The 13186-nt window shown below is 42.2% G+C and overlaps 1 protein-coding gene across 1 annotated transcript in view; it reads right to left on the minus strand.

The window, feature by feature from the left end:
- LOC143933108 (B-cell receptor CD22-like) overlaps positions 1 to 2072 on the minus strand; it is a 34765-nt gene extending 32693 nt beyond the window's left edge. The window contains exon 1 of the mRNA XM_077456047.1: positions 1935 to 2072. The gene's annotated coding sequence lies outside the window, so the exon portion shown is untranslated. The remainder of the gene's footprint in view (positions 1 to 1934) is intronic.
- Between the last annotated feature and the right edge of the window lie 11114 nt (positions 2073 to 13186).

Genomic DNA, 13186 nt, shown 5'->3' on the forward strand with positions numbered 1-13186 from the left:
ACTGACAATTCATTATAGGTTATAAGTGATTAGTGAAATGTATATATTTTTTTAAATTATTCGAAAGCAAGAAACATGAGACCGTGAAAAAAGTAGAAATAAAAATTTGAAGTCACAGTAAAAATAATCATTCAATACACAAACAAGTATAAAATCACAAAAAAAAAAAAAAAAAAAATTCCAAGTAAATTTCTTCTATACTCAGAGAACGAGATAGAGAGATCCCATTTCTGTGAACTTTGAAATTTTTCAGCAAAATCTGTTTACTGCAATCACTCCATTCATCCCTAGAGTCCCTATTATTATTATAGCATATTTTGGTATGAAGCTTTAGCATACCATTGGTTAACAATGTGCAAACTGATTCAACGTGTTCATTGGCTGAAATCTTAAAAAAAAAATGTTTCCAAGCATCTTTTTTCTTTTTAACCACTTCACATCCCACCCACTATAATATGACATCCATAAAACTTTTTTTTTATGGCTATAGACGCTATAACGTTGCAAAAACCAATCAATATACGCTTATTGTGATTTTTTTTTTTACCAAAAATATGTAGAATACATTTTGGCCTAAACTGAGGAAGAAATGTGTTTTTTTTTTTTAAATTGAGATATTTATTATGTTTTTTTTTTTAATTTGGATATTTATTATGTGTTTTTTTTTAATTGAGATATTTATTATGTGTTTTTTTTTTTAATTGGGATATTTATTATGTTTTTTTTAAATTGGGATATTTATTATGTTTTTTTTTAATTGAGATATTTATTATGTTTTTTTTTTTTTAATTGGGATGTTTATTATGTGTTTTTTTTTTTTTATTGAGATATTTATTATGTGTTTTTTTTTTAATTGAGATATTTATTATGTGTTTTTTTTTTTAAATTGGGATATTTATTATAGCAAAAAATAAAAAAAATATTGGGGGTTATTTACCAAAGGCAAATCCACTTTACACTAAAAGTGCAAAGTACACTTGAAATTGCACTGAAAGTGCACTTGGTATCCCCATTTTTAAAAATATATATTTTTTCCTCTGTTTAGGCTGATATGTATTCTTCTACATATTTTTGGTTAAAAAAAAAAAAAAAAATCACAATTATCACGTTTATTGATTGGTTTGCGCATGACATTTTTTTAATTTTTTCCCCCGCAAATAGAGCTTTCCTTTGGTGGTATTTAATCACCTCTGCGTTTTTTTATTTTTTGCGCTATAAACATAAGAAGAGTGACAAGTTTAAACAAAAAAAAAAAAACACAATGGGGGGTTATTTACTAAAGGCAAATCCACTTTGCACTACAAGTGCAAACTACAAGTGCAAACTACAAGTGCAAAGTGCACTTGAAATTGCACTGAAAGTGCACTTGAAAGTGCAGTTGCTGTAAATCTAAGGGGTAGATCTGAAAAGAGGGGAAGCTCTGCTGATTTTATCATCCAATCGTGTGCAAGCTAAAATGTTGTTTTTTATTTTCCTTGCATGTCCCCCTTGGATCTGCAGCAACTGCACTTCCAAGTGCACTTTCAGTGCAATTCCAAGTGCACTTTGCACTTGTAGTTTGCCCTTGTAGTGCAAAGTGGATTTGCCTTTAGTAAATAACCCCCAATGTGTTTTTTTTTTTTTTTTTCAAACTTGTCGCTCTTCTTTTCTTTATAGCGCAAAAAATAAAAACCGCAGAGGTGATCAAATACCACCAAAAAAAAGCTCTGTTTATGGGGGGGAAAAAAAATGTAATTTGGGTACAGTGTTGCACGACCGCGCAATCGTCATTCAAAGTGCGACAGCGATGAAAAATTAAAATTGGCCTGGGCAGAGAGGGGGTAAAAATGCCTGGTATTGAATTGGTTAAATAAAATTGTCAAACTTAACAAAACTGAAAACCTGTAACACTTTAAACAATAAAAAAAAAAGATGGAAATCAGGTTGGTACTTACTTGTCTTACTTGTCCTCTCTAGAGTCTAGACTGGTAAGTGGCCCACCACAATGTTCTAAATAAATTGTAGCTTCTTCTTGTTTTATGTAATTTCCTCAGCCATCCAAACATGGTCATTTACATTTGTCTGCCGCTGTATACTGTACTGACATTTAGTTTGTGACGGAATAGATATCCAGCAAATATTAGTTCTCTTTTTTTTTTTTTATATTAAATTATTCCCCCCCTCCCCCCACCCCACCCTCCACTTCTTCCCTATAAACACTCTCTGTTGCAATAACATACAACACAACACTTCTCTGCAATATGAATCTTGTTTACCTCCAAAGATGAGCGAATAAAGGAAAGTCCAGAGATTTGGACAAAGCGGGTTTCATTCTTCGCAAAAGATCTTTCTTACGATTCGAGAAGGAAAATGTATTTATTTGTTTATTTTCGATTCAGTTGTTTTTATTGATAAATCAAATAGAAGGGAAGAAGTACAATCATAAAAGTACAAGGTTGACGAAAATATTTTAAATACAAAGTGCATCTAATGTTAAGAAGGAAAAGCCTTTTTAACCACTTGCTAACCGGGCACTTAACCCCTCCCTCCCCCCCCCCCCACAACCCCCCTTCCTGCCCAGGACAATTTTAAGCTTTCAGTGCTGACGCACTTTGAATGACAATTGCGCGGTCATACAACGCTGTACTCGAAATAAACTTTTAGCATATTTTTCACACAAGTGGAGCTTACTTTTGGTGGTATTTAATCACAGCTGAGATTTTATTTTTTTTGCTAAACAAACAAAAAAAGATGTTTGAAAAACACAAAAAAAAAACACAAAAATGTTTCAAAAGATAAATAAAAAAATCATGTTTCATAGTTTGTTATAAAATTTTGCAAGCAGGTAATTTTTCTCCTTCATTGATATGAGCTGATGAGGCGACACTGGTGGGCACTGATAGGCTGCACTGGTAGGCACTGATAGGCTGCACTGATGGGTACTGATAGGCACAGTTAAGGCGGCACTGATAGGCTGCACTGATAGGCAATGATAGGCTGCACTGGTAGGCACCAATAGGCAACACTGGTAGGCACTGATAGGCTGCACTGATAGGCGCTGATAGGCTGCACTGGTAGGCACTGATAGGCTGCACTGATGGGTACTGATAGGCACAGTTAAGGCGGCGCTGATAGGCTGCACTGGTAGGCACCAATAGGCTGCACTGGTGGGCACTGATAGGCTGCACTGATGGGTACTGATAGGCACAGTTAAGGCGGCACTGATAGGCACAGATAAGGGCGGCACTGATGGGGACAGATAAGACGGCACTGATGGGCACAGATAAGGTGGCACTGATGGGGACAGATAAGGCGGTACTGATGAGCACAGATAAGGTTGCACTGATGGGAGCTGATGGGTGGCACTGATAGATGGCACTGATAGGTGGCACTGATGGGCACTTATGGGCACTGGTAGGTGACATTGATGGGCACTGGTAGGTGACACTGATGGGCACTTATGTGCAGCACTGTTGATGAGACACTGATTGTGAGCACTGATAGGTGGCACGGCGGGCATTGATGGGTGGCACTGTGGGCACTGATGGGTGGCACTGTGGGCACTGATGGGTAGCACCGGTGGGCACTGGTAGGCGGCATCGGTGATCGGCTTTTGTTTTTCAGCACAAGGGGAAAAATAGGCGATTACCGGCTCTGTTTACACCACATTATTAGCTGTCATTGGCTGACAGCTGATCACGTGGTAAGGAGTCGGGATCGAACCTTTAGTCCGTTCTGTGATCCAACACATCTCATAGACTCGCTGATCACAAAGCGCGCCGCGCGCACCCTACAGGAGGCACGCAGGCTGCTCGGGCACATCAATAGACATCCTCCCGGCAAAGCAGGTCCGCTCTGTAGCTGTAATTCGTCTATAGCCCGGATCTGAACAGGTTGAACATTCTAGTTAGTATTTGAAGAATTTCTTTCTTTTTATATTAACTACTCCTATTGCGGTCAGGAGAGGCAGAACAGGGGGATGCCAATATAAACAAGGCATTTTCATGTTCTGCCTAGTGACAGGACAGAGAGCTACTGCTCCCTGTCATCGGGAACAGTCACATGTCACTGGTAGCCCATCCCCCCCACCCCCACAGTTAGAATCACTCCCTAGGACACACTTAACCCCTTGGTCACCCCCTAGTGTTTAACCCCTTCCCTGCCAGTGTCATTTACATGGTAATCAGTGCATTTTTATAGCACTGATCGCTGTATAAATGATAATGGTCCCAAAAATGTGTCACAATTGTCCGATGTGTCCGCCGTAATGTCGCAGTCACAATAAAAATTGCAGATCCCCGGCATTACTAGTAAAAAAAATAAAAAATAATAATAAAAATGCCATAAATCTATCCCCTATTTTGTAGACGCTATAACTTTTGTGCAAACCAATCAATATATGCATATTGTGATTTTTTTTATACCAAAAATATGTAGAATAATACGTATCGGCCTAAACTGAGGAAATTTTAAAAAAATTTTTTATTATTTATTATAGCAAAAAGTAAAAGATATTGGGAGTTATTTACGAAAGGCAAATCCACTTTGCACTACAAGTGCACTTGAAAGTGCAGTCTCTGTAAATCTGAGGGGAAGATCTGAAATGAGGGGAAGCTCTGCTGATTGTATCATCCAATCATGTGCAAGCTAAAATGCTGTTTTTTATTTTCCTTGCATGCCCCCCTCGGATCTACAGCAACTTTACTTCTAAGTGCACTTTCAGTGCAATTCCAAATGCACTATGCACTCGTACTGTAGTTTGCCCTTGTAGTGCAAAGGGGATTTGCTTTTAGTAAATAATCCCCATTATGTTTTTTTTTTTTTTTTCAAACTTGTCACTCTTCTTTTGTTTATAGCGCAAAAAATAAAAAACGCAGAGGTGATCAAATACCACCAAAAGAAAGCTCTATTTGTGGGGGAAAAAATGATAAAAATGTAGTTTGGGTAAAGTGTTGCATGACCGCGCAATTGTCATTCAAAGTGCGACAGCATTGATAAATGAAAATTGGCTTGGGCAGGAAGAAGTGTGCCAGTCGGGACTCCCGTGAGTCCGATCAATACCCGCGATCGTCTCACGGGGTGGCTGAACTGGGAGATGCCGTTGTAAACAGCATCTCCCCGTTCTGCCTAGCAACAAGTGACGCTGATCTCTGCTCCATGTGATTGGAGCAGAGATCAGTGTTCACTAAAAGAAAGCCCAGCCCCCAACAGTTAGTAACACACCCCTAGGAACACTTAAATCCCCTACACTGCCACCCACTGGTTAACCCTTTTACTGCCTGTGTCATTTACACAGGAATCAGTGCATTTGTATAGCAGTGATTGCTGTATAAATGACAATGGTCCCAAAAATGTGCCAAAAATGTCCGATGTGTCCATCATAATGTCGCAGTCACAATAAAAATCGCTGATCGCCGCCATTACTAGTAAAAAAAAAAGATATTAATAAAAATGTCATAAAACTATCCCTATTTTGTAAACGCTATAACTTTTGCGCAAACCAATCAATAATCGCTTATTGCGATTTTTTTTTTACCAAAAATATGTAGAAGAATACGTATCGGCCTAAACTGAGGGAAAAAAATGTTTTTTTATATATTTTTGGGGGATATTTATTATAACAAAAAGTAAAAAATAACGCGTTTTGTTTTCAAAATTGTCAGTCTTTTTTTTGTTTATAGAGCAAAAAATATAAAAAACCGCAGAGGTGATCAAATACCACCAAAAGAAAGCTCTATTTGTGGGAAAAAAAGGACGTCAATTTTGTTTGGGAGCCACGTCGCACGACCACGCAATTGTCAGTTAAAGCGACGCTGTGCCGAATCGCAAAAAGTGCTCTGGTCTTTGGCCAGCAAAATGGTCTGGGGCTGAAGTGGTTAAGGGGGGCATTCTGAACACCACTTTAAGGGGGACATTCTTCCTATTAACCACACATATAAGGAGCATTGTTCCTATTCAGCCCTGCTGATTTGGTTTTAGGAAGGGTTCCTCGAGACATGAAAATTATTTTTGGGGTTCCTCTAGGGTAATAAGGTTGAGAAAGCCTGGACTAGACAGTAAGTGGTCCACCACAATGTTATAAATAAATTGTAGCTTCTTCTTGTTTTATGCAATTTCCTCACCACCCAAACATGGTCGTTTACATTTGTCTGCCACTGTATACTGTACTGACATTCAGTTTATGACGGGATAGATATCCAGCAAATATTAGTTCTCTTTTTATTTTTTTATATTAAATTATACTTATACTTAACCCCTTGATTGCCCTCTGGTGTTCAACCCCTTCCCTGCCAGTGTCAATTACACAGTAATCAGTGCATTTTTATAGCACCGATTGCTGTATAAATGACAATGGTCCCAAAAATGTGTCAAAAGTGTCTGATGTGTCCGCCATAATGTCGCAGTCACAATAAAAATCGCAGAACGCCACCATTACTAGTAAAAAAAAAGAAAAAGAAAATAATAATAAAAATGCCATAAAACTATCCCCTATTTTGTAGGCGCCATACCACAAGTGTGCGCAATTTTAAAGCGTGACATGTGAGGTATCTATTTACTTGGCGTAACATCACACTTCACATTATACAAAGAAATTGGGCTAACTTTACAGAACTAAATAGAATAGAATATATATTAGAATAGAATAGAACAAAATAGAATAGAAAATAAAAGAACAGGACAGAATAGAAAATAATAGAATAGAGTAGAATAAAAAAAATATAAAAATATATAATAAAAAAATAGAATAAAATAGAAATAATATAACCATCTTCTGAAATTCGAATTTGAATAAAATTGAATTTGTATACATAAGAAAAGAATAGGATAGAAAAGAATGGAATGAAAAAAAAAGAATAGAATAGAATAATAAAAAAAATAGAACAGAATAAAATAGAAAGAATAGAATCCTGTTTTTTTTTTTATTCATGAATTTTTTTTTCCAAAAACGTTAGAAAAATTGCTGCGTAAATATCGTGTGACAAAAAGAGCTGCAATGACCGCCATTTTATTCCCTAGAGTGTCTGCTAAAAAATATATATATATATCATGTTTGGGGGTTCTGAGTAACTTTCTACCAAACAAATTATGATTTTCACGTGTAGGAGATGAGTGCTGGTATTTGCCTGGTGGGTAAGTGGTTAAAGTAGACCTAAACTCAAAGGAGTTGATTTAGTAAAGGTAAATAGACTGTGCATTCTGCAAGAGGTAAAGCTTCAGTGCAGCTGAGGCTGCTGAGAAAGGGAAGTGATGAACACAGTTTACGATGCTCAGTTATGAATGGACAGAGGCAGTGCTCACTGACTGTGCATTCAGAAAAGGAAGGAGCCGGTAATTGACATATTTACTGGCTCCTTCCTTCGCTCTCCATCCTAACAGATCTGGAGGGGTGGGGGACCAAAGAAGGACACAGAGGACCCGGGGAGCACAGAGGGGGACCCGGAGGAGGACACAGAGGGGGGCCTGGAGGAGGACACATCCTGGGGCCGAATGAGAACATGGACGGGGACTGGAGGAAGACACGGACGGGGAGTGGAGGAGGACAAAGAGGGGGACCTAGAGAAGGACAAAGAGGGAGACCCAGAGGAGAACACAGAGGGGGGCCTGGAGGAGGACACAGGCTGGGGCCAAAGGAGAACATGGACAGGGACCGGAGGAAGACACGGACGGGGACCGGAGGAGGACACAGAAGACCCGGAGGAGGACACATAGGGGGACCCAGAGGAGGACACAGAGGGGGACCTGGAGGAGGACACAGACTGGGGCCGATGGAGGACACGGACAGAGACCAGAGGAAGACATTGCCGGGGACCGGAAGAGGACACAGGCAGGGATCGGAGGAGGACACCAACGGGGATCAGAGGAGGACACAGAGGACCCGGAGGAGGACACAGAGGAGGACACAGAGGGAGACCCAGAGGAAGACACAGAGGGGGACCCGGAGGAGGACACAGAGGGGGATACGGAGGAGGACACAGAGGGAGACCCAGAGGAGGACACAGAGGGAGACCCAGAGGAGGACACAGAAGGGGACCCGGAGGAGGACACAGGCAGGGATCGGAGGAGGACACGAACAGGGATCAGAGGAGGACACAGAGGACCCGGAGGAGGACACAGAGGAGGACACAGAGGGAGACCCGAAGGAAGACACAGAGGGGGACCCGGAGGAGGACACAGAGGGAGACCCAGAGGAGGACACAGAGGGAGACCCAGAGGAGGACACAGAAGGGGACCCAGAGAAGGACACAGAGGAGGACACAGAGGGAGACCCGGAGGAAGACACAGAGGGGGACCCGGAGGAGGACACAGAGGGAGACCCAGAGGAGGACACAGAAGGTGACCAGAGGAGGACATGGACATGGACCGAAGGAGGACACAGAGGGGGACCGGAGGAGGACACAGAGGGAGACCCAGAGGAGGACACAGAAGGTGACCAGAGGAGGACACGGACAGGGACCGAAGGAGGACACAGAGGGGGACCGGAGGAGGACACAGAGGGAGACCCAGAGGAGGACACAGAAGGTGACCAGAGGAAGACACGGGCAGGGCCCGAAGGAGGACACAGAGGGAGACCCGGAGGAGGACACAGAGGGGGACACGGAGGAGGACACAGAGGGAGACCCAGAGGAGGACACAGAAGGTGACCAGAGGAGGACACGGACAGGGACCGAAGGAGGACACAGAGGGGGACCGGAGGAGGACACAGGTAGGGATCGGAGGAGGACCTAATATTGCATTTATTTCAAAATTGTCGCTCTATTTTTGTTTTATGCATAAAAAATGCAGAGGTGATCAAATACCACCAAAAGAAAGCTCTATTTGTGGGAAAAAAGGATGCCAATTTTGTTTGGGAGCCACGTCGCACGACCGCGCAATTGTCAGTTAAAGCGATGCAGTGCCGAATCGCAAAAAGGGGCCTGGTCCTTTGGCTGCAAATTGGTCCGGGGCTTAAGTGGTTAAAGGGCAACGTACAGGTACATGATTCTGCCGAGGCGGTCAGGAAGCGGTTAAGCATCATGGCTTGTTCTCATTTGTATATTCCCTGCGTTGTCTTTCTCCACACCCCCATGTATGTATATGAAATTTATGTTTTTGTTCTTTTATCAATGTATGAAATAAAATATAAAGAATTTTTTTATGTATTTCTTGTACCGATTATATTTTTCTGGCACCATCAAAATCCCCTCTCTCTATCCCTATCCAAATTTCTTAATCAGAACATGTAGCCTGGATGGCCCAGGAAACTTTGAACATTCACAAAAAAAAAAAAAAAATGTTGTAACCATAGAAAGGAAGACACCCAGTTTGACAAGTCTTTTATTAAAAAAAAAAAAAAAAAAAAAAAATCACAAAAAATGTCCCTCGTTGTAAATCAATCATCGGCCGTATTGTCCAGTGATGCAGATCCACATCCGCCAGGAAAAAAAAACCACCACCGTCATGACATGTTGCGCCTGTTCACTTGACACACTTTGAATAGAAAGTCCAGTGATTGACAGTTGTTATATACAAGGGGCGGGGTTTCCAGGGATTTACCATGCGACAAGAAAAAAAAAATCACATGGCTTTGTTTTTCCTCTTTAAGATAGTTGATAAAAGGCTTTGGGTCTAAAATCAGAACTCATGCAGGTAAAATTATAAATTAAAATAGATCGGTCACACATTTCTGGCCAGCGGGGGTTCAGTGCGATGCACGATTAGGGTTGCCACCTGTCCATGATTCACCCGGACAGTCCGGGTTTTAGATCCTGTGTCCAGGTTTCAGTCCACCTGAAACCTGGACACATCAATGACAGCTCTGCAGAACCAGACCTCTTATCCCCCTCTTCTCTCTCGTCAGTTTTCAGTGCTTTTAATTATTTTGGTGGGGGGGGGGCTATTATACTGGGGAACAGGCTGACCTGGGGGGGTAATACTGGGGGGCAGGCTGACTAAAGAGGGATTAGACTGGAGGAAAGACCGGCATAGGGGAGATGTACTGGGGTACAGACTGACCTAGGGGGACTGTACTGGGGTACAGACTGACCTAGGGAGACTGTACTTGGGTACAGACTGACCTAGGGGGACTGTACTGGGGTACAGACTGACCTAGGGGGACTGCACTGGGGTACAGACTGACCTAGGGGGACTGCACTGGGGTACAGACTGACCTAGGGAGACTGCACTGGTGTACAGACTGACCTAGGGGGACTGTACTGGGGTAAAGACTGACCTAGAGGGACTGCACTGGTGTACAGACTGACCTAGGAAGACTGTACTGGGGAACAGACTGACCTAGGGGGACTGCACTGGGGTACAGACTGACCTAGGGGGACTGTACTGGGGTACAGACTGACCTAGGGGGACTGCACTGGGGTACAGACTGACCTAGGGGGACTGTACTGGGGTACAGACTGACCTAGGGGGACTGTACTGGGGTACAGACTGACCTAGGGGGACTGTACTGGGGTAAAGACTGACCTAGGGGGACTGCACTGGGGGACAGACTGACCTAGGGGGACTGCACTGGGGTACAGACTGACCTAGGGGGACTGTACTGGGGTACAGACTGACCTAGGGGGACTGTACTGGGGTACAGACTGACCTAGGGGGACTGTACTGAGGTACAGACTGACCTACGGAGACTGTACTGGGGTACAGACTGACCTAGGGGGACTGTACTGGGGTACAGACTGACCTAGGGGGACTGTACTGGGGTACAGACTGACCTAGGGGGACTGTACTGGGGTAAAGACTGACCTAGGGGGACTTCACTGGGGGACAGACTGACCTTGTTTGATTTACCTATGCTCCTTAAACTTCTCCCATTATTAACACAATTTGGCCACACCTACTGTTCCTCATGAGACGCTACTCTTTTTCGGGGCACCCAAAGGTGCCCCAGGCCTTTTACGACCCTATAGTGTAAATTGAAAAAACGAAATTGTTGTGCACCGCTAAAGTGTTCGGGTTTGGCTTGATGAAAAGGTGGCAACCCTATGCATGATGTCAACCTTATCAGATTGCATTACTTTATATTTTATAAGGTAACTCCACTTTTGTGGGGAAACAATAGCAAAAATAGCAAATTATTATTATTAATAATAATAATAATAATAATAATAATATAGCGACTACAATTGCTACACAAGTCATATTGTATTTGAATCTTATTAAAAATGTCCTTTCCTTTTCAATCTGCAGCCGCTTGTCATTTTCTGTAGAATACAATATGGCCACCTGGAGGCGCTCTGGACACAGATGATGTACAGAGCACCCCCTGAAAATGTAATTTCCTGCTTCTGTGATTGGCTCAAAGACTGCAAATTACAAGATACAAGTCAGATTTTGGGCATCCTCTGCAACAAAAATGCTATTTTTTTGGTGAGCTACTCCCAAAGGGAAATCACATCTAAAGGGATGCAGACCTTGACACTTTCCTCATTAGAACCCTGCAGGTGCAGCAGCTGATTGATAATTATACAATCACTCCCATAACCATTCATTTTTCACATGGACACAGACAAACAACCAGCTATTTTGTTAGAATAACAAAAAGGTAAGAATCTGCAAAAAAAGTTTGTTAAAATCCCTGTAATGTACAGAAGTCACCCAGCGGGAAGGGTTTTTTTTCTCAACAAAAGTGGAGTTACCCTTTAAATTTGAAAAACAGCATGGGCAAAGATATTTATCCAGAAATATGCATTTTATTTTTGTATTGTATTGACTTAATAATCATAAAAATATAGAAAATTTGTACAAAGTTAGAAATAAAAGTGGCAACATCTATATAGTCTCTATTGCTCTCTCTCTATATTTACACTATATATATATATATATATATGCACACATCTATCTATCTATCTATCTATCTATCTATCTACCTATCTATCTATCTATATATGTGTATAAATATATATATATATATATATATATATATATATATATATATATATATATATAAGCCAATCGCATGGCAGCAACTCAATGCCTTTAGGCATCTAGACGTGGTGAAGACGACTTGCTGAAGTTCAAAGCGAGCATCAGAATAGGGAAGAAATGGGATTTAAGTGACTTTGAAGGTGGCATGGTTGTTGGAGCCAGACGGTCTGGTCTGAGTATTTCAAAAACTGCTGATCTGCTGGGATTTTCACACATAACCATCTCTCGGGTTTACAGAGAACGGCCCCAAAAAGAGAAAATATCCAGCGAGCGTGTGGAGCAAAATGCCTTGTTGATGTCAGAGGTCAGAGGAGAATGGGCAGACTGGTTCCAGATGATAGAAAGGCAACAGTAACTCAAATAACCCCTCGTTACATCCAAGGTATGCAGAATACCATCTCTGAACGCACAACACATCAAACCTTGAAGGAGATGGGCTACAGCAGCAGAAGACCACACCGGGTGCCACTCCTGTCAGCCAAGAACAGGAAACTGAGGCTACAATTCGCACAGGATCACCAAAATTGGACAACAGAAGATTGGAAAAACGTTGCCTGGTGTGACGAGTCTCAATTTCAGCTGCAACATTCATATGGTCGGGTCAGAATTTGGTGTAAACAACATGAAAGCATGGATCCATCCTGCCTTGTATCACCGGTTCATGCTGGTGGTGGGGATGTAATGGTGCAGGGGAATATTTTCTTGGCACACTTTGGGCCCTTTAGTACTAATTGAGGATTGATTAAACGCCACGGCCTACCTGAGTATTGTTGCTGACCATGTCCATCCCTTTATGACTACAGTGTCCCCATCTTCTGATGGCTCCTCCCAGCAGGATAATGCACCATGTCACAAAGCTCCAATCATCTCACCACTAGACAATGAGGTCCCTGTACTCCAATGGCCTCCACACTCACCAGATCTCATCCAATGGTCTCCACACTCACCAGATCTCATCCAATGGTCTCCACACTCACCAGATCTCATCCAATGGCCTCCACACTCACCAGATCTCATCCAATGGCCTCCACACTCACCAGATCTCATCCAATGGCCTCCACACTCACCAGATCTCATCCAATGGCCTCCACACTCACCAGATCTCATCCAATGGCCTCCACACTCACCAGATCTCATCCAATGGTCTCCACACTCACCAGATCTCAATCCAATAAAGCACCTTTGGGATGTGGTGGAATGGAATATTCCCATCATGGATGTGCAGCCAACAAATCTGCAGCAACCGTGTGATGCCATCATGTCACTATGGACCATAATCTCTGATCCT

Source organism: Lithobates pipiens, unplaced genomic scaffold (genome assembly GCF_037356315.1).
Source record: "Lithobates pipiens isolate NorthernLeopardFrog02 unplaced genomic scaffold, aLitPip1_a1.2 Scaffold_27, whole genome shotgun sequence".
Lineage (NCBI taxonomy): Eukaryota > Metazoa > Chordata > Amphibia > Anura > Ranidae > Lithobates > Lithobates pipiens.